Genomic DNA, 24,683 nt, shown 5'->3' on the forward strand with positions numbered 1-24,683 from the left:
ATTTTACTATATTTGTAAATAATTAATGGCCTTCTAACAAGCTTAAAAGTCACATTTAAAGGTGAATAAGCATTAAAACATAATTTTTTAATCGCTTAATTAAATTTTATATACTTTATATGCTTTATAAATCTTCAACAAAAGGAAGAAAATTTATATTCTGATATTTTAAGTAAATAAAATTTAAATTAGCAATAAAATTCTGAGGTAAATTAATTAAAATATATTAATGTTTTTTGCTATAAAGAGTTGCCTCAATGTATTAAAATAAATGAATAAAACTTGTAAAAATTACTTTTAATAGAATTTAAAGAAAGACATTTTCTTAACTTTATAAAATTTATAAAGTTAAGACAGATAAATATAATTAAAAAATAATGGAATCGGAATTTTTAAAAGTCTTTATAAGCATAAAATAACATTATAAATGTTTACGTCGCATAAATTAAAGTTTCAACACGTTTCTACAAATTTATATTATTATTAATATTTAAAATAATTTAACTTAGTAAAATTTTTAACATACAGACAGACGTGGATTGAAAAATTTAACGTATAAATTCAAGTTTAAAAGATTGAAATACTTAAAAATAAGTTTAAATTGTTAATTTTCTTAGAGAAAATAAAGATAGACACGTTGACTGACACTACATCTTCATCTTCAACAGATGAGAAGCAACAGAAATTAATAAACTAAACTATATATATATATTATAGAAGAACGTCGTTTCCATTATTATATTATAGACGGATAATATCTTTAAGTTTGATTATTTGGAAGACATTTTTCGTGGAGATTGCCTTCTTCCAGTTGAGTGAAGAGGAGAGCAATACAAAGACGATTCTCGCATCAGCAAGACACGCAATCCCTCAAGTGTCTTGACGTGGTCCCTTGTGCGAGAATTTATTGTCTCGTTCGCAGCTTGACTTCCGGACTGACGTCTTGAGAAACATTAATGCTTCCGATATACCTTGTTCCATGTATTCTTATGTCCTGAAGTAATTTTTCTCTATGTCAAGGTCCCAAGTGTATGTCTGACATTTGCCAAATGTCAGACACTAAACGTCACCAATATAAATATAAAAATATTATTCCTATTGGATAACAAATTGATGTCATCCATTACATATTTTTACGTTTAGGTAATTTATTATTAGTTTTGACCCAAGCTGGACATTTTCTCCAGATATTTTTATGTTTTATTTATTTATTTATTTTTTAAAATATTAGATTTTATATAAGAAATTAATTACATTTAGAAGACTTTTTTTAAAAAAAACTATTCTCTACTCTTAAATATTAAATAATTTGTTGCATTATTTTAAAAGAACTTAAACTTGAAGTGATGAAATTGTTTAACAAGCGAATCGTGATTACAAGGTTCAATGTTATTGTAGACCTGATTGTAACAAGCCAAGCATAAATATGGAGATGAATATAATTCCGAAAGCGTGTACGACGAGCTTAGCATGAGCAGGGAACCAGATATAACACTGAGAATGAATATAACCTAACTAAACATTAGTTTTAGAACATAACGTTAGACGAATACAGGAAGTTTATAATAGTTTAATACTAAGTTACAGTGCTGAAAGATAAGTAGTATAACAATTTATCAAGTAGAAAACGTTATAAACTAGTTAGATTTTATATTAAAAATAAAAAAAATCGGTGTATNTCTTGTTTTAATACTTAATTATGCTTTAAATCGTTTTCACAATTTAAGAAATAAAAACTAGTTTTAGACTTAGTTACGATCCATATTCAAGAATACAAACAAAAAACGTTAACTGACTTTTGGATCATTCCATATATTCTTGTATTAGCTCTACAAAAGGAGGACGTATCCTCTGAAATAAGGACATATCCTGTTTTGATACTATACGTCCTTCATTTTGACTTAAAAAATACGGTTAAGTGATTTTGGGGCCCTCCCTGTATATAATATTAAAACAAAATTTATTATAAAAAAATAAAATTGCGTTTATCTTTTAATGGCATAAAGAAAATAATTTCTGATCGTGTAAAAAAGGGAGGAAAGAAAAAAAAAAGATCAAAATATAGAGGAAAAAAAGGATAAACCTTTCAACTTAAAAAATCATAATAGAAAAGCCAAGCAAATAAAAATAAATCTTCATCTCACCGTAAATTGATAACTTCTTTAAACGTGATACGTCTGTTTCAATATTGACGTGGACATCTCAGGGAGCGATTTTTGAAGAAGGAGCGATTACTAGAGTTGATCTTTCACTAATGTTCATAGTTGAAGATGCACAACTCAAGTTTTGTTAGTCAAATAGAAAGGATCGATAGAGAACAGTTAGTAATTTCCGTCTGATGGTAATACGTAAAAGAATGCTGACTGTACTTGAACGAATAAATAAAACTTACATTAAAGAGTAGAAAAGACTGAAAGAATAAGACCAAAAGACACGAAGACAGTTAAATCTCAAGACGATTTGCAGAAACATAAGAGTGAGTAATAATAATGTCTTTGGTCTTCTACGGATTCCAACTTTTAAAGAATAGAGAAAAAAAAATAATAATAAAAAATGAAGAAAATCCAACTTTAGAAAACTTTGTATTTTGTAAATATTTAAGGTGGTTTGTCATTTTATTTTCAATTTTTTTTCCTTCCTTCTTCTTTGCTATTTTTTCTGCTTATCCTATAAGAAAAAATAAAATATTTGCAAACATCTTTGTCAGATGCTGAATAGGCGGCATCTGAAGTTGCTCTTTTCTTAAAAAATATTTTTATATATAATTTTATATTTTATTTTTCTCTTGCTTTATTTTTTATTACTATTTTCTTTTTCTTTTTCTTTTATCAAGAGAAAAAGTCGAATCAATGTTTCAACAGTTTTGGTAAATTTGTATATGTCAAAAATACTTAACGGTTGTCTGCATTCCTGTCCCGTCTTCGTAAAGTTTTACATGAAATTATGAAGGAAAGTTTTAACGGAAAAATGAGATAATTTCCTGAAAAAGTCAAGAAATAATGAAAGCTGATATTCATCATTTGATCAAAATTCTAGATCGGCTACTTCATTTCTACTCCATAAAAAAAGAAGAAGAAAAAAGAAAAAAAAAAAAAGAAAAACCACTAGAAGATAATTAAATTCGTTAAGAGTTCTTCTAACGTCTTTAGTTCTTGTAAAGTCTAGAAGATAAAGAATAAAAAAAAATTAAGTTTTCTGTCATTGCCGGCATCGGTATCCTTTATCTATGTCATTTTATGCTTTAAGTAATGCTCTTTCATTCTTGTAACTTTCAGTTGTAATCACCGGCAACTTTACCAATTCGGTACGAAATTAAATTTCAAATACTCATCGTATTTTCGATCAGTTTTCAGACAAGTGACCATTTATTAACTATTCTTCTCTTTAAAGGATGGACAAATTAATAGGTCGAAGACGAGAACAGCGAGTGAGTGATGAGCTATATCACTATGCTTCTTAATTTTCTCTATTGGACTGCATTTCTTCTATCACATTATACGCTTCGCCAACATTCTCTTCTCTAAAATAAAAAGCTTTTAAACTTATATATATATATATATATATATATAGAGCCATGACGAATGAACTGCAAAATGGAAACGGGATATAACATTTCGACAAATACTTCTTGTACTCTTTTTGGTTTCAAGAAATTACTACGGCTTGTTGAGCAGAAATAAATGAATTAAAAAAAAAAAAACCTTATTTTACAGTAAATTAAAACAGTCGGAGGGACATTAAAAATGGCCGTTGTTTGGAGGTTTTGGATGCGTGATTTGTTCGATGTTTCTAAAAAACGGTCGCCGTTATTGGAGATTATATTTGTAATTACAATTGTATTCTATTTTCGTACAAAAGCTACAGTAAAACCTGTTCAAAGCGGAACCTGGATAAAAAGGAAACCTGCCAGAACGGAAATAAATTGCTCTGAATGGAGCGATTTTCTATGTTAAAAAAGAACCTGTTTAAAACGAAAACCTGTCAAATCGGAAGAAAACATTCGGTACTGAGTGATTCCGGTTTATACAGATTTTACTTTATATGTTTTATATTATAGTGATAGAAAATTAAATGGAAATTTAATATTAGTGTTTGCTTAATTTTTAATATTTTTGAAAAAGTTAAAAAAGTGTATAAATTAAATTTTATGTTTATTTAAGTAAATTTTTAAAAATATATTTAAATTTAATAAAATTTAAGATGATAAATAACGTTTCAAAAGCTGTTTGAAGTTGAAAATATGTGTATAAATTTAAATTTAAAAAATCGTTGACGTCATAATTTAAATATGAAAATTGTGACGTCACAATATAATATTTAAAAATAATGACATCTGTAAATTAATAAACAATTTTACACAGGCTGATACGTTTATTTTCTAACTTTAAATTAGCACTTTTAAATCTTTCCGTAAATTAAATTTGTTTTTTTCTTCTAAATTTTAAACCTTTTCCTCTTTATTTGCCATAAATTTTTGTGTAAATGATGTCATTAACGATTTTATAATTTTAGATTTCAAAATTTACGTCATACTAAAGCGAATTCAAAAACTGTGACGTAACAGATTAAGTTTTAAACTTTCGACATTAGTGACATCTGTAAAGAAATTTAGAAATTACGTCGTACCGAAAGCAACAAATTTGAAATTTTTGATATTTTTACATGAATTCCCAATTTAATTTATTTCGATAAACAGAATAATTTAGATTTTACTACAGAAAGTTAATACTCCAATATTAAATTTGAACTATATGATCGCAAGATGCCGAGATGTTTAGTGTGTTTTAACACTAACCTACCGCTTTGGAAGATTCGAGTTCGAATTTAGTTTCGTTATAATTTTCATGGGCATTTTTCCTGGATATTCCAGATCCTCATCCATTGTAGTTTTGACCGAATCTATGATGGGCATAAGAAAAAGCTCTTCTTGGTGCTCATCCATCCAGTGACGTGTTATTTTATGGGAAAAAAGGGCAATTGCCTGGGGCACTACAAAGGGGCTCAAGCCAATCTTTTATAAACTCAGTACTTAGTAAGAATATAAGAATTTAAATTTGAGCCATATCTGGGCTGGGGATCCTAGATTGCTGATTTGGTGTAGGTGCACTGTGCACTGGCACAACGCGAAGGTTGAGTTAAAAAACGAATGAGTATACCGAGGGATTCCCCAAAAATTCCCCCGAACAAAAATGTTTGAAGACAACACTATAAGTGGGGCCTTCTAATTCGAATATGACTGGGGCCCCATAAAACTATAACCTGTCACTGCACCCGTCAGTAGTCAGTGTATAAAACCACTAAACACTATAGCTTGTCACGAATTCGCACCTGTCCAGGTAAAGTTTTCCTGTTTCTTCTCACGTGTCTAACACCTAAATAGACACTAGTTTCCCATAGAAAGTCCTCCCATGAGGCACCTCTTTAGTAGATCGGCCAAGAGTTGCGTTGACTTCCTCCATCAATTCAATCCAATCAAATCCTTCTTAGTGCCCACTTGTCGAAAAAATTAAAAAATTAAAAAAGCCATCGTCATTGTTCTAATTGGAACCTAATCGAATCAATAATGAGAGGAAGATCTTAGTGCTCTCAAGGGAGAAGTTCAAAGTTTTTAAAAAAATCCACAGACGTTGTTTCATTCAAGCTTGACATCGTCCATAATGGGCTAAGAATAATGCCCTCTTTGTGTCCACAGAATGTAAAGATTTAAAAATGAACTCTTTTCCTGTGTGAATATTAAGAGGAATTTTTTTTCTGTCCATTATACGTTCGTTCATGCCCAATTTAGAACATGTAATGGGCATAGGAAATTTGTATTTGGACAGAGATGTTATTCTAAGTGGGGTCTGCCCATGGTCTCCATAGAAAATTTTCCAGGAGAGAAAACCTGCAGACAAACAATTACATCAATAAATTTTGACTTAATTTTTTTAGGTGCCGAGAGCCGAAACTGCCCCATCCATAATACAATCTTAAGACAGACAAAACATTCATGGTCAGGGTGTAAGATTACACATCTCGATCACTTTACCATTATAATTTATGAAATTTTTTCTCATCCCAGAGAGGGGCAAGTGCCCATTTGCCCCTTTGCAGATGCCCACGTGTCTGATCGAATATGTAATGGCATTGGAAAAAAATCCGCTATATATCCACAGGGAGAAAGTTAAATATTAAAAAAATAAAAATAAAAACGTAGACCTTGTTTTATTTTATTTTCTACGAATTTATGATATAAAAAAGTCGAATTTGTATGCAAAATATTTGTAAATCTAATTTAAAATACTGTTTTCCCCCCATACTTCTTTTATTAATATATATGCTACTTTATTGTTTTATTTTTTCATTTTTATGTCATTTTTAAATCTATTATCATATTTTATCTTTACTGCCTACTTAAACTTTGCATTTTTTTTGTTAACGATTCTATCTCTCTTTCTCTCTTGGGTCACTCGAAATTTTCTTTTATTATAATTGAAATTTTTTTCTATCCATGGTCAAGTTAATTCAATAAAATAAAAATTGATTTTATTTCGATTATAAAAACAGCGAAACACGTGCCCAGAACAATCTACTGAGAGAAAAGAAAGGATGACTTGAAATGGTTGTAACGTCAAACCTACCTAAGAGAATTCTATCACAAAGACTGCAATTTTACTTCGGAATTGAAAAGATAGATTTAGTTTGCAACATTCTTTTCTTTTGCTTAGTCCCAAAGAATTTTTCTTTTTTTTATTTATTTTTTCTTATTCTACTTGTACCACTTCTCAAAATTTATTGATAGAAATCAGAACTTTTAAAGAGGAAAGATTTAAAAAAAACAATATAAAAATAAAGGAAATTTTACTTTATTTTATTCTTACTCAATACGTTTTTTAAAAATTACCATTGTTACGTCATTTTTACACTGTAACAATTATCAAGTCAGCTGTATTAGTTGCCATTGATCCATTTTTGTATGGTTTTTAAAAATGCCATTGTTACGTCATTTTTATCGTTTTATTATTACGTCAGAGATAGGTGTGTGCTTTTATAAACCGTTATTACGTTATTTATTTATAAAGCGCCATTACGTCATTTTTAAGTGGAGCATAAAAACATTAAGCCGCGAAAGTACATAAATACACCATGACGTCATTGTTGCTTCTGATGCCAAATTTCGTTTACTTTCAGTGACATAAATGTCAATTTTCCAGTCATTCGTGACACAGCAGCTGATGTCGAATTTAATTTAACTTGTGACGTCATATCGAGTTTTGTGTCACTTTCGCTAGTCTGTTAGTGACGTCACAACCGATGTCATATTTCGTTAGTGTGTGTCATCACAATTGATTTTCGTGTCAAATCTGGCTGCGACTTTTCAGATGTCAAAGATTTTTCATCTGTGACGTCACGTTGTCTTTATTTTTCATCGATGACGTCTCCTGTGACGTAAAAATTCAATCTATGACGTTACATGATAATACAATTTCCAATGAGTTTTGCCAGCAATATTTTATTTTTGACGTCACAATAAGAAACATCATATTTCATATGATGTCTGAACATGAAAAATTCATTCTTAGGAGTCACGTTATTGCACGAATTCGCCACTATTTACAATATTTTTCGATAAATTCGTTCCTTTTTTCCTTTCCTTTAATCTACCATACAGAATGTGACGTAACAATAAAAAAAATTAACGAATATAGAACGTTCGTTAATTTGATGACGTAATAGTATCGAACGTTCGTTAACTCGATATTGTTACGCCACTTTACACGCGTGACGTCACTAACCGAATTGAAATTTAACGTCAAACGACAACAATCGATTTTTCTTTCGGTGTTTACGTAACAATGCAGAAAAATAAATAATCACGTGTAATTTTTTTTAAATCTTATTACCGGAAAGCGTTTATATTTCTTGTAAACGTAAAGCGCTTAGTAAATAAATTAAATAATTAATCGGCAATTATTTTATTTTTGACACATTTTAAATATTCATTAAATTTATTTAATGATAATTTACTTAAATCGTAATTCAATAATAAGAAAAATTCATTATTAAAAAAATAACAAAGTGACAAAATTTAATTTAGAAGCGTTACTTAAAAATTACTAGTGATTAACAAAAACGAATTTCTTTATTACATTGTTTTTTTTAGTATAAAAGAAAAAAAATATGTATAGAATGTCACTTGTGTAGTTAATATTTATAAAAATAATACATTAGAGACGATGTTGACATGTTGTATGCCATTCACAAAGACATATTTTACAAGTTTTTATATTTTTCTTATGTCTTTGACTAGTTATTCTTGTAAGAATGCCATCTTTTAAAGCTCATTCCAACAAATGACAATTCACAGAATGTCACATTTTTCTTATAGAAATTAAGAAAAATATTTTCAATGGACAGAGGTTTGTTTAGATGAATGATATACTTAAACGAAAAGAGAAGAAGTAGAATAAAAATAATAATAATATAAAAAAAAGTATTTTTGTTCTAAAATAATCTGCCATCTTGTCAATGTATAAAGGGAAAAAAAATCTACTAACTGATTTTGATTGTTATTATCTCCGAATTCCTTTCTTCTTATTTTGAAAATGTCAGAAAACATTATTGTTTATGAAAAATTACACTATTCTCGTTATTGATCTGTCACTTTATATATATATATATATAGGGATTGCNAGCGTGTCAGGGATTATTTTTAAAAACGATGTAAAATAATATTTTAATTTATTATTTATTAATAAATATTATTTTATACTTGTTTTATTTATATATAAATTATGCATTATTAAATCGTTATATATCGTTATATATAGTCTATATAAATAAATAATATATTTCCACCGTGTAGTCTGACGTCATATATGAGTATAATCACGTTATAAAATGATATTATTAATATTTATTTTAGTAAAATTGTTTTGTGTGCTGCTTTTTATTCAAATTTATAAATAAACAATTTTTATACCTTATATATATATATACGTGCTTGTGTGTTTCATCTAACGATTTAACGTCACGATATAAAGCAATTTTAATAAAATTAATTAACAATAAATAATTAAATAAATACTTTTCTACAATTAAAAAGTATATATTTGATTTCAAACTTTTTTTTTGTATCGGTCTGACGTCATATATGAGTTTAACCGCGACATTTTTTTTTTAATGTTAGGATTGACATATACGTCAAAACTCATTGAAAAATGTTGTTAGACGGGGATTGACTTTTATTTCTCATTTCTTCCAAAATAATTATCACGTCATGTCTCATTATCTCAACAATATTTTATTCAAGTTTTGTTAAACATTCGAAAAAGTCATAGGCCATCGAACACCGGCATTTTAATGATTATCAGTTATTTTTACCTTCTTTTAATAATCTACTCGAAGAGATTCAAAGAACCTATCTCATTATTTATAATGTTATCAGTAAATTTTTTTTCTTTCTTTCTTCTTCTTCTTCTTCGTAGAAACCAAGAACAATTTGCATTAAAAAAAAAGGCGCATCTACAAATTCTTCTAAATGCTGATAAATTACTTTCAAGTCAGATCTATTATTATTATTTTTTCTCTTACTTAAATTATCCTCTGTGATGTTCATTATGATAGGATTATAAAAATTTTTTTTTCTTACAGTAAACATTCCAAAAATACAAATTTTATTTTATTTTTTTATTCGTGTTTATTATTAAAATATATCTGAAAAAATTTCTTTAATGAAACTTCTAAATTGAGATTGGATGAAGAAAAAATTTATAAAAATAGGTTACGATTTTCTAAAAATATATTTTGAATGAGTTTTTTTCTTAATTTGAAATTTTTATTAATATGTTGATGAAAAGTTTGTTTAATAGAAGATATATTTATTTTACGCCCTTAAAAATCCGAAATTAAATATAAGATTTAATGAATGATAGTTGAAGAGCCATCAGACAAGCTTTTCCAAATTTACGCTACACGCAACACTAATGCACTTAATCCCTTATAGAATAAGGGAAATTTCCCTATAAAGTAATAACTTTTAATCGTATTTTATTTAACATTCAATCGTTTATCATTGATTTTTTACCTTGAAACTTTGTTTTTTTTTTCAAAACTCAGAATTAAGATCTTCAAGCGTGTCAGGGATTATTTTTATTATTTATTTTTTAAAATATTAGATTTTATATAAGAAATTAATTACATTTAGAAGACTTTTTTTAAAAAAAACTATTCTCTACTCTTAAATATTAAATAATTTGTTGCATTATTTTAAAAGAACTTAAACTTGAAGTGATGAAATTGTTTAACAAGCGAATCGTGATTACAAGGTTCAATGTTATTGTAGACCTGATTGTAACAAGCCAAGCATAAATATGGAGATGAATATAATTCCGAAAGCGTGTACGACGAGCTTAGCATGAGCAGGGAACCAGATATAACACTGAGAATGAATATAACCTAACTAAACATTAGTTTTAGAACATAACGTTAGACGAATACAGGAAGTTTATAATAGTTTAATACTAAGTTACAGTGCTGAAAGATAAGTAGTATAACAATTTATCAAGTAGAAAACGTTATAAACTAGTTAGATTTTATATTAAAAATAAAAAAAATCGGTGTATTTTACTACATCCCCTAATAAATCTTTCAGGACAAACAACGACATACAATCAGTTCATGAAATTTAAATTTGAGATAAAGTATTATCATTAATATTTATAAAAGGAGAGTTATTTCGTGCTTAGAAAACGATAAGGTCTGTTTGATAATCTGCAACGTTGGCTATCAGCAAGTTAGAAGTTTTCTAAAAGGTTGTACATTCGTTTCTCTGAGGACAGTAAATTCCTGTTAAGGTATAGTACATTCGATGAAATCACTCTTGTTTAACTCAACATGACACATCTCTTACTAGTGTGATATATACGAAACATCAGGAATTGAAGAGTCATTCGTGAGAAACCTCATTTTCTGTTGCAGCCATGCGAACTTAAGTTAAAATGTGTAATTAGTTACAGATTAAGGAAAGTCACTTGTTAACTTCAAACTATTGTGAGACAGGTAGATAAAATGATTAAATTATTATTATTATTTTATATCTTAAACTTCTACAAACCGTGATTTTCGTAGTACGAGAACGTTGACATTACTATAATTGATTAGTAGATTTATATATATATAAAGCCCTATTAACGTACAGGATCCATTGATTTAGAACTGGCAATAAATGCTGATTCGACTGAAATTTCCAATTTGCTTACTGATATTATTCTTTGTTTGCATCTTTCTTTATATTCTAGCATCTTTATATATATATTTATGTCTTTAACACATAAAATATACGCTTATAAGGTACTAAAGTATAAAATTACGTTGGAAAAAAGCTGGAAAAATATATTAAATGACTAAAAAGTATACCATATAAACACAGAAAATATATTATGTAATGTTATAAAAATATACATAGGATTACAAAAGATATTAAAAATACGATTTCGGGTGTAATATTACAAAATTACTTATTACAAACCTTAAAAAATATTATATATAACGTAACAAAAGGTAGACAGAATTATAAAAGAAGCATTAATTTTATACAGAGATGAAAACAGATGTCTTAAAACGTAAGAGGTAACTAAAAATAGAGTAATATTAAACGAAAGTATACATCGTAATAATGTTAAAAAATATAGAATCTAACTATAAATTTTCAACTCTCTTAATACGGTCGAACCTGTCAACAACGGCCGTTGTTGGAGATTATTTTTGTATGCAGTTTTGTTCGAAAAAAATGATCGCCGTTTAAATGTGACTGTTATTGCAGGTTCGACTGTAATCACATTCGCTACAAGTTTTCATTAACCAATTTTTAATTAGGCTCAACTTTAATTAAAACACATTTCCTTTAATTAAAATAATCTTCGGCATTTGTAATTGTAAAAAATACATAAAATAATTTTAGAAGCTTTTTTTTTTAATTTCTAACTTATAACGAATCGTAAAAAGTTTAATAAATTACTTAGAAAAGTTACTTCAAAAAATTTAACTAATCCTCGACGTCTATAATCTTCAAAAAAACTTTGTGAAAGAAAAAATTTATCTATAAAATTTCTAAAATATTTATAAAAATCTATTACTTGAAAACTGTATAAAATTTTTAAGAAATTTAATAAATTACTTATGAAACTAAGTTACAACTGGAAAGTATTTTCACCCACCTTCTTCCACCGTTTAGTATTATTAGATTAGTTTTGAGTGTAAGATAAAAAAGAAATGGAAAAAAATTTATATAGTTCCTTAAAATGTAATCTACGTTCTTCAGAAAGGCATTTTTCTTTAGAAAATACCAAAACTATAACACCGTGACAATGGCATTTTAGTTGAGACAAAAATTCAGCATGAAGTTAAGTTACAAAATGCACTTTTACGTTCGACTACACGCTTGGCTTCAGTATGGATGGGATAGTCCAATCTTCACAGACATGCCAGCTACTACAACACACCGATATTACCTAGTAGGCAGTATTCTCTGCATTTATATGAGAATTTCTGCTGGATAACCCTCATATCCTCCCCCCATTCACAGCTGAAAAGTGGCTGCAAATATGGATCTGGGGTGGTATGTGACTTCAATTATTGATAAATTATTTGGATGCTTGGTATATATTATATATATATATATATATTTTTTTGCATCGATTTTAATTAATTTAAGTTCATATAAAAAGCATTTTCTTATATCTTCGTAATTAAATAATGTAGGAGAAATAAATTTTCACGTGTGTTAAATTGAATTGAGAAGAACGTTCGTTTAATGTATTTAATATTTAAAATAATGTTAGAAGTAAATTCTAAATTTTTCCAAAGCTTCTTATATTATTTATAAGTAAATTTAATAAAATTTAATTTTGAAAAAATATATATAATTAAATTTTAACTTTAAAAGAATTACCGATTCTTAAGAGCTTTATGCATCAAATTTAGTTTAACTGTTGTTGTTGTTGTTGTTTCTTTTTTCACTTGATCTAAGTTTAAAGTTTTGAAATGATTTTCAACTTAATTATCGATTTTTAAAATGAATAAACTTATAAATTTTAAAATTTAAAATGTTTTTTAAACATTTTATGTAGATTATAATTTATAAAATCAATCTTTTTAATGCTAGATAGCAGCAAATTTAACACAAAACAATTTTTAAACTGTCTTAAAGTTTAAAATTATAAAAATGATTATTATTTTTTCTTTTAATTAATGTATTTAAATTAAAAATTTTATAATAAATTGTATATAACATAGTAGAGCAGTTTTTAATTTTACATAATAGCTAAAAATCATATAAAAATTTAATATGAAACGGTGTTTTAAGTGCTTTAATACTTAAAATTGTGAAATAAAATTATTAAAAAAATATATTAAAATATTGTTATGAAGATTTGATTCTTGTTATTTTTCTTTGAATTAATTTATTAAATTTGAAAATTTTATAATAAAATGTATACAACGTAGCAATGTCAAGTATTTATAGAAGGGCAACATTTTTAATTTAATTTCAGTTTCGTGTTTTCCATAACTTAATGATCATTTAATGATTTAAAAGATTAACTTTTAAGTAATTTATTAAACATTAGTTTAACATTTTAAAAATTTTCAAGCCATTATCCTACATCTTTAATATTTTTCAGTTTGACTCGAAAATTACATAATGATGAGTTTTACAACATTTTAATTAGTATTTTAAAATGATTTCAATTATTTTGATCACTTTATAATAAAGAGTTATTTCAAGTATTTTTATGAGCTCTTTTCTATTCTGTTCGTTTATTAATGATTTGCTCCAAATGATTTTAATGAATTACTTGCTGTTAATGTCTTCATAATTAAAATACTCTTTTATATATTGACTATAAGAGTTTTATTAAGAATGTAGATATTTTGCTTATTTTAGAGAAGTTTTCAAGTTTTCAGTAGCTTGCTGTAATTAAAAACTGAAAATTTGTGTTGATTTTATTCAATTTAGAGAGATTTACTTAGTTTCATGTGTATATGTAAATCTCACAAGTAGAATGTATTTCACTGGAAAATAATTTTTAAAAATCTGAAAAATGATTGGTTAAAAATACAAAATTGAGAAGAAATAGGCTTCTATTTCTTCTCAATCTATTTAAATTTCCTTAACCAATCATCGTTAAGGTAATCCTATTTTAAGCTAATTTTTATGCAAAACACGCTCAATATTTAAACATATATTATAGATAAAGGTCAAAACTTGATTATTTTACTTCATTTACTACTTTTATTATCTCTTAAGTTAAGTATATTAAACTTTCCTCTGTTGTATACATGAATTACACAACAGAAAAGACAATTTAAACATTACATTTTCAAAAATCTGCTTATTAATTCTCTTACGCGGAAATTCTGTAGCATTAGATATAATTACATTAGACAGAATCTTCAGAGCAGTCTCCATTGTAAGAAGTGACGCATTATAGCTTCATGGGGCCTAGGAGTATTTGAATTAAGGGCCCCCGTATACAGCTTCAGTCATTTTTCTTCGGGAGAAATAGTTTCTTATAAAAGATTGTCTTAGGGTTCCCTATTGTTGAGGGCCCCAGGCAATTGTCCTTTTTTGCCTATAGGATAACGCCCAAGGATTGTAAGCATGAGAAATGCTTGCTAACAATTTAGCTTATATTAAATGGCGCTACATATGTAGGAAATATAGAAATTCTCAATCATTTAACATAAATAAAATTATATTAAAATGTACGAGAAACATGAAATTAAGCAATTTAATTTCGAATCAACTTTACCTCTTTCGTAAACGAAACATTAAAATCATTAAATCTTAAGCAGATTTATCAGTCACGAAAATATCAGATTAACAAACAATTACAACTAAAAATTTCATAAATTTATAAACACTTAAAATTCATAAAATTGTTCCTCCTAAAAAATCTACTTTTAATCCATATAATAAATATAAATGTATAGTTAAGTCATAAATATTAGAAAAGATCATAAAGAAGAGCAAACAAGTAAAGTTATAGAAAATTTGTAATAAACTTAACTAATAAAGGGCGAAAAGTGAATAAGAACAAACACACGGGGTTTGATATTTGCAGAGCAATTTTATCTGTTAGGCAGACGGTTAGTGTATTGATTTGTGTTGAAGATGGGACGACCAGCTGGTCAGGGTGTCAGAAATGAGATACAATTGGGTTGACGTGACGCAGGTGGTAACAGTCAACCAACTTACTATTAGAATACTACTATGGAAAGAGAAAAACTTCTGATGGAAATATGGCTTTATTACTTTCTGAGAGTTTCGACCACTCCATTTTTTGATATTTTGGACTCCTCGTTGGTTTTCAATTTCCAATCTCCCTTCTTTAATACTACTCTTCAGTTTTTAAAAAAATAAATTCAGTGATCCTAAAGGTAATAACCGTCTATTTCTTTCCTTAACTTTCTACTTTTTACATCATTTCCTTTGCTTAGTATATTTGTAATGGAGAGCAATTCTGTAAACGTAAGATATATATACAGTATTTTGTGCTGTATATCATACTAGAAGTTGAGATGTTCTAGACTTTTACTTTGCTTCCTTCATTATGAAATCGTCATGGTTCGTGTTAAAACAAACTTTACAGTTTTCTAGCAATAAATCAAAAGAGAATTCGTTAAAACTGTGTAGACTTGGCTTCTTATCTACACCTACTCTTACATTAAGTTCATCCCTTCGAATGGAAGAAAAATATCAAAGAATGTATAAAAATATCAATTTTTTATTTGTAAAATATTTAAATTTTAATAATTGTTTTTTTTTTATTTATAAAAATTGTTCCCNAGAAACAAACGAAAAATTTGCATTTCGTTCTTTAATCCGGTTTGTAATTGATCAATCTAAATTCAAAACGGTAATCAACATTCTAGAGATCTCTATAACTAACGTCATTCATCAATTTCAATCGTAATTGGTTAATTCATATTCAAACTAACCAATAACGTTTTACGGATTCCTAGAAAGCTTGTAATCTTTCATTTTCCAACGTTGAATAGATAATTCCTATTCAAACGAACTAATAACGTTAGAAGCGAGTTGAAACATCAAAATGGTTCCATATAAATATAGTTACATTATTTAAAAGGAAAAATAGCAAGGTGGAATACTTAAACTAAACAATTGAAAGGGTACATTGACCATTTGATGCGAAGATATAAAATAATAATGGAAACGTCACGAAACTGTCACGAAACATGAACGAAATGTTCCCAATTTAGTTCAATATAATCGAACCTAATTCGTTGTGCATTGCATGTTTTGGTATCTCAATTACTTAATGTATATAGCCACATTTTAAAGCCTTAACAGCAATCACGCAATCTGATAGTTAAAGACAATATTTTTAGATTTTTCTGAACTTTCCATAATGAACTAGTTTCTACAATAATTACCTAATTTTGATATTTTGGCTCTAGAATCGCAGTCATAAAAGCGATCATTAAGCAATGCGGGATCATTAAATACATCCCGGCAGATGTACTCTATGACTTGTTTCAATTAATATTTCCTAAATAACGATAAATCTTAAAATATACTTAAATTATTAAAAAGTACTAAAGTAAAACCTGTATAAACCGGACTTCACCTTACCGATTTACACAGGTTACGCCATATTTCGGTTTGGCAGGTTTCCGTTTTATTAAGATTCCATTTTGAACAGGTTTAACCCTACAGGACATAATGAATATCGCAAAATTAAAGCTTTATTAAATATTTTAATTATTTAAATTAAACGAATTTATGGCAAATAATTAACAAGCTTAAGCTTTATTATACAGAAAAAAACGAAAACAAAAAAATAATCTTTTTACGTGTAGTTTAATTGCGATCGAGACATTGCAAGTTCGAAAACAAACACAATTATAAACAATGCATTAACATTTTAACAAGTAACATGGAACGGAACTAATCTGCACAGATTAAACAGTAAATAGACACAGGTAAATGAGATAAACAAAAATGTCGCACGCATTACTCTCATTAGAAACAGTAAAGAGTCGCAACAAAACAAAACACACATTAAATGTCGGTGACATATTCCCAACACAAAACACGTAAAGCGTAGAATTAACAAGTTTTAAAGTTTCTACGTAAACTATACACAATAAATTCAAGAAAAAAATAATAAAATAGAATAAAATAAAAATAATATATTTATTTTTACAATCGAATGTTCCATCTCCTGAGGGTAATTCTTCCTATATTCTCTTTCTCTACACCACAGAAATTCTTTTCTGTTTATCAGCATTATATTCAGTAGGGAAAACGACAGAACGATAAATATATTTTCAACAGAAAACTATTTTTATTTTACAAAAGTTGAATAAAATAATTTTTCCCAAAGTTTGCTAACACTTTTATTTTTATATATATATATTATTTTATGCACTTTTCTTTCTTGTTTTTTAGCCTTCGGTCATTTGACAAAAGGTTTAGAACTGTATAAAATTTGGAAAACTCGACCCCCCCATCACCACTCTCTTTTCTTTTCTACTTAACTTATTGTATATGAAATATTGCGGAGATGTTAGTTCAACTGATTCTAACATTTCTTGTTTATATAGGACAAGCTGTAATCTAATATAACATGAGTCACTTGACGTAGCTAAGATTTTTAAAAGACAAGAGAACGATGCTGTAGCTAATCCAATCTAAAAGAAAACCCCTACGTTGAGCTCAGGTGCACACTCTTCAGTCAACACAACTATACACTCTACAATCACGAGTACTTTTTCTTCGACGATAATTTATTCTAGTTGACTCCTTTATAATTTTTTTTTATTAATAAAACCCATCTGTTAAATTGTAATATTTCAATATAAGAATATTTTAAAATTTATATTTTAAATTTTAAATTAATATTTTTTTTATTTTCCTTTGATAAAATTAATAAAAATGTAGAAAAATAATAATAAAGTCAAAAATTCCTGTTTTATCGAAAGGAAATTCTAGAGGGAAATTGTTTTTTTTTCCTTTTATTTATTATTATTTTTTTTAAAATGAAATTCTGTCTGCGAGTGAAGTGAATAGTTGCTACATGTCTATATAAATTCTTCCTAATCTCTTATGAAATTAAAATTCAAAGATACGAAGCTAGAAAAAATATTTTTAACTTGTTTTTATAAAAATAAAAATTTAGTTTGAACAATAAAACCGGTTAATTTTATTTATTTATTTTATTTTTTCTTTTTATTTATTTTTTCTAAAGTGTAAAGTTCGGAATAAAGACCCTCTTCTCTTAATTGCATTTGGCCTGAAATGCTGGTAGAATTTTAAAGATTGTACTGACTTTTTCTAGAAGTAGTTTTTATTAATTTATATATATAACTTATATAAATAAAATATATAAAAATTTAAAATTAAAAAGAAACAAACGAAAAATTTGCATTTCGTTCTTTAATCCGGTTTGTAATTGATCAATCTAAATTCAAAACGGTAATCAACATTCTAGAGATCTCTATAACTAACGTCATTCATCAATTTCAATCGTAATTGGTTAATTCATATTCAAACTAACCAATAACGTTTTACGGATTCCTAGAAAGCTTGTAATCTTTCATTTTCCAACGTTGAATAGATAATTCCTATTCAAACGAACTAATAACGTTAGAAGCGAGTTGAAACATCAAAATGGTTCCATATAAATATAGTTACATTATTTAAAAGGAAAAATAGCAAGGTGGAATACTTAAACTAAACAATTGAAAGGGTACATTGACCATTTGATGCGAAGATATAAAATAATAATGGAAACGTCACGAAACTGTCACGAAACATGAACGAAATGTTCCCAATTTAGTTCAATATAATCGAACCTAATTCGTTGTGCATTGCATGTTTTGGTATCTCAATTACTTAATGTATATAGCCACATTTTAAAGCCTTAACAGCAATCACGCAATCTGATAGTTAAAGACAATATTTTTAGATTTTTCTGAACTTTCCATAATGAACTAGTTTCTACAATAATTACCTAATTTTGATATTTTGGCTCTAGAATCGCAGTCATAAAAGCGATCATTAAGCAATGCGGGATCATTAAATACATCCCGGCAGATGTACTCTATGACTTGTTTCAATTAATATTTCCTAAATAACGATAATATTGTTTCGGTTATGAGTTTAAAATTCAAATATTTAAAAGTTAAAATCACATGACACTAAAACCTTTCAGCCAATAGAAACGGACGTTGTAATCTTCCTTTTAAAGTTCTTCTCATTAAGGAAAAATAAAAGAAAGTTCTTAATTAATGTCTTGCAAAATGTTTTATTAATAAACCTTAATTGATTTTTTTTCTTAATATTTTACGAATTTGAGAAAAAGCGTATTTTCCCTTGTAAATATACTAATTAACCCTGAAGGAAAACAAAAATAATTAAAAAAATCCCCCACTTTTTCCATTGAAGAAAGTGCAACTTAAGCTAAATTAAAAGCGATTTTTAGATGATAACAATCTACTTTCTGTCTTTGGGATGACTTTTTTAAAGGGGTAACTTAGTGTTTTGATGGTAAACATGGCTCCAAGACATTTCCAATCTTTTCTTATGATCTTTTAATTGAAATATATTTAGGTTGTCTTAAAAATTCGATATTTAAATATTTATCAATTTTTCAAGCTTGTTTTAGATCGAACTTACTACTAGTTCATTAATTAAATTATTTAATTACAATTAAATATATCATAAACTAAGCAATAGACTCATAACTGTTATTTTACAGACTTACAGTTTATCATTCTTATTAAAATATCTATATGGATAAAAGTTCTAGATAGATGGCTTAGTAGAAGGAGCATGAGTTCTACTCACAAAGAAGCCCGAAAATTTATATTTTGAGGGCCTCTTTGAGACTAGAACCCAGGCCAAATTGAATCTTCTGTTTTATCGATCTTATTCATATATTTTTGCGGCTTTCAGGGAGTAGGAGGCCTTATATAACTTCTAAGTTCCTGTAAAAGTGTTTTTAATTATATTAATAATATTCAAATTTTTCCATATTGTATAATTTAATTTAAATAACACTAAATTATTTACTGATAAAGAAAAATTTTAATAGTTGTTAATACAGTTTTATACACAGTCCTATAGAAATTCTCATAAACTAAATTACATATTTAGAAATTTATATTAATTATTAAATATTATTCTTATTTTTAAAGTTTATTTATGAGGATGGTTACTGTTATCTGTAACGAAATCAGCATGAATGAGATAAAAAAAGAATTCACTTGAAATTTATATAAACTTTGAAGATTCTTATTAAAATATCTTAAGTACCTTTGAAACCAATTCAAATTTTACAAGATATATTCTCATAAAAGTACCCAAATAATTTAAATTTGAAGAATTGTCCTTCACAAAAAAAAACTTGTGCCCTTCTATAGAATTTTATAACAAGTTTTTGATTTCTTCCTTCAGCTGATTCACGCTGATCTCGTTATCAATGATACTAAAAATCTCGATAAATGATTGGGTTATTTTCAATTATGATGGTCGATTCTAAGAGCAAACTTTCTTCTAGTAAAAGGTAAGTGATTGCATTTGTTTCGTCTTTGGGAAAAGCTTTATTTGTGTTAATGGTAGACAATGTTGTTCTTCTCTATGCTGTACCATCTACTACTCTTTTCAGTGCTCTCAAGCAAACTTAATTTCCCAATATTGATGTCAGATCCAAACACAAGTGCCGAAACAAACGGATGAAGACAGGGGTCATTAGTGATGTCACAAGGCACACGTCACAACTGACACTAATCACCTTCCAACTAGAGTGCTGTTAGTCTTCCTGTGTTGCATTAGTCTGTTTCGATGTAGTCTTTAAGTAGTACAACTCCGTTGACAATAATACAGATGACAAGTAAGATTTTCCTTATTATAATCACAATGATCAATCATTACGATAAGAAAATATCTAGTAGGAGGCATAATTTCTATAGATAAACTAGTTCATTATCTATAATTACTTCTTGATTTGAACTGTTTCAATCGTAAAATATCTTGATTTGAATTGATCGAAAGTGTTATAATTTATTTAAAGAAATCTTTAATATTTATAACATTATTTTCAAATCTTTTTTATTTTATTGATTATCATAAAATTATAATAGTAATTTATTAAAGTATTTTAAAAACATAAGTAAAATTCCTATCGGAATTTAATCGAATTCACCAATTTACAAATTCCACTTCACCTATAAATTTCATTTTAGTTGTAAATATCAGTTTGTAATCAATGAAACGTAACGTAACGTTGTCGTACATTCATTGTTACTTGCCTTGTAAATTTCAATTTAAATTCATTGTTAATCAATGGAAATTTGATTTTAGAATCATTGTTAAATTCAATGGAGCGTTAAACGTGAAGACGATTGCGAATTTCATTTGTGGATTATGAATTTCGTGTGTTTGTGTATGAGAATTTCTTTGTAGATTTTAAGAAACTTTTTTAGAAGAAATTTAACAATTCATTTCTAATAAATCTTAGTTTTTTTTCTTTAAATTCCTTAAGGCAGAAAGAATNCATAGCTGTGTAAGTTATACGACTTATCTTACACTCTTCATCAATTAATGTCAGTAAATATGATTAACATTCTTCCATAGAATCTAGCAAATGCATAGGAGGTCTTTAAAAAATGACTGCTGAATAATACATTGTTTTCAGATTTTCTAGGAAAATATTAATTATATAGTTCAATTTTTTATGTTTTATTATAATATATCACAATTTAGGCACATGCAATAAATCTTTGAGACACATGACATCGTTTCAAGTTTCTTCATCATTGTCCATGCTTTGTTGATATCCATGAATAACTGATATGAAATATACATTTTCAATTGCTTTCTAAAATATCTTCTAAATTGCTTAATTGCTTAAATAATTGTTTGCCTCAATCTCTTTTCCATACCTCTTCAATTATTTGCCTTACTGTAATTCTAATGTATATCTTCAATCGCTAGCTTGATACTTTAATATCTTCTTCATATCTCTTCAATTGCTTCTTGATTACCTTCTAAGATATCATGTAAAATTGCTTACTTGCTTAAATGAATGCTTGCTTAACTGCTTTTATTGCCTTCTAAAATATCTCTTCAATTACTTGCTTCAATCTCTTCTTCAAATCTCTTCGATTTCTTACTCTCTTAAATGACTGCTTGCCTCAATCTCTTCTCCACATCTCTTCAGTTGCTTGTTTTACTTTAATTTTAAATTATTTCTTCAACTGCTTGCTTACTACTTCAATCTCTTCTTCATATTTCTTCGACTGCTTAACTGTTGCTTTCTAAGATATCCTGTAAATTGCTTATCTGCTTAATCTCTTCCATTGCTTATCTTATTGCAGGCTTTCTACTAAAAAAAAAAAGAGATTGAAGTAAGCAATTGAAGAGATATTTTAGAAGTCAATAGCTTTCTAAAATATCTTTTCAATTGCTTACTTCAATCTCGTCTTCAAACCTCTTCAATTGCTTCCTCGTTACTTTCTAAAATATCTCTTTAATTGCAGGCTTCATACTAAAAAATCAATGTCTGAATTTGAGACTTATCGAAGTCCTATACACTTATCTAGATAACTCGTGCTAATAAAACTTTAATTACAATAAATTTATAATTGTAATAAGTTTATTTACTTTAAAACATATTATTATTCACGAAAATAAAATGCAAAATAATTCATTAATTAACATTCATCTTATGAATATATCAAGATGTGTAGATTATAAATAAAATTTAAAAATATTAATAAAGAGCATTATTATTATTATTATTATATTTAATGCAGATTCTTTTGTTTTTCTTAAGAATTTTTAAAGTTAATAAATAAAATAATATTTTAGAATTAAATCTAATTTGCGAGGTTTCCTTAAGCATATATTTATAAATTAAAATAAAAATTCGGGATTTACATTTCAAATTACAAGTAGATTATTCGACTTCATGAATATATACAATAAAAATTTATTTTAAATCAGATATCGAGTAATGGAAACTAAAAATAAAATTTTATGTTTATACATAATTAAACTTTGCTATCTTCATTGAATACTAAATTATTCCTATTGTTGATAGATTAAACTCGATAAAAGAATTGTTTAATAAATAATTTCTATTTGTTACAAGGCAGTATCCACCATTGGAGAGCTGTGCTCGAGCCTCACTTTTAGGGGGCCTCAAAAACTATTTTCGTAAATTATTCATTCCATTTTTTTTTTTTATTGATAAGAAACAGACTCTATCAAAAGGGAGCCAGCAGGGCCCGGGCCTCAATGGCATTTGTTACAAATTATTTACTCTATTGTACTGTACTGTACAATAACTTCTTATGAACTTCTAATTGCTGAGACAGCCCCCATCAGGGATTGATAGAACAAGGCAACACTTAGGCAATTTAACTACAGGATAGACTTTCCAATGAGAAACTGGTCCCTATTTAGGGTGTTAGACACGTGAAGAAAATCCGGTAAACTCCGCGTGGCCACTCCGTTAGTCAGGCGCGAACCCGCAACCAACTGTTCAGTGGTTTCATCCACCCGGCTACTGGTGGGTCTTCTTATCTTAGATACCAGCAGGAGCCTCAAAAATATTACTTACAAATTATTTCATTTTATTTCTTATGTATTAAGAAAGTGTTTTTATTTGTTAAATTTTATTATTTACACGGTTTGTATTTTAATTCACAATGAAGCGCTCATTTAAGACTTTAAGACTCTTGATAGATCCACATTATTCAGTATCGTATCTATTGTACTGTACTGTACATTTGTTTGCCAATACACATGTTTGGTTTCATTCCACTTCTGTTAGCATGACGCACAGCTTACAAAATCGTTTGCTCTTTGTTTTTTACGTTAAAAATTTAACTTCAGTTTATCGATATTCTTTACAACGGTCNTTATTAAATAATTATTTTTATGCTCAAAATAATTGAATAAAATATAAATTAATAATAAATAAAATTAAATACATAAACAAGTTATCGTGACCATTAGACAATGATATACGATATTAAAAGAAATATACGATAATGTACTAATTAAATCGCTTTAATCAGGTTAGCATCGTTTCGAGTAAACAGTATACGATGAAAAATGCCCCCAAGTGGCGATGTCGGAAATCGATGGCCCACCACTGTCAAGACGCCATCTGTCCGACTCACGTCACTTCCGGTCTTCTACACACACCGGAAATAAAACTCAAGGGTCAAGTACAAAGTTTACAGCCTATCATGTTGCTATTGCTGGACAAGATGTCGAATTGTTCAACAGATAGTCTGGAAATTTGATGGTGTGCAATATCCTACCCACACAGCAGCAGCAGCAGCTTGTGCAACTTTCGAGAAAATGGCAGCGATAAAATCATTTTCAGCGATCTTGAATAACGTTACACACGAAAAATAAAAAGAGGGGAAAAAAAGAAAATCTTTAAATTTTTATTTATTTAATATGCAAATTTTTTATTATTATTAATAATATATAAATAACTAGAGAAAATAGACGTTTTATAACCCGTGTTAATGATTTTAATAGCGATTAATTTACATATCGTGCTATTAAAGATCGTAAATTTTTACACGCGTATTTAACTACTTTTTTAAAAGAATTTTTAATCAATAAAGTAAGCGATTTTGAAGCCATATTGACC

Source organism: Centruroides sculpturatus, unplaced genomic scaffold, assembly GCF_000671375.1.
Source record: "Centruroides sculpturatus isolate CEXI.00-Female unplaced genomic scaffold, Cexi_2.0 scaffold44, whole genome shotgun sequence".
Taxonomy (NCBI): domain Eukaryota; kingdom Metazoa; phylum Arthropoda; class Arachnida; order Scorpiones; family Buthidae; genus Centruroides; species Centruroides sculpturatus.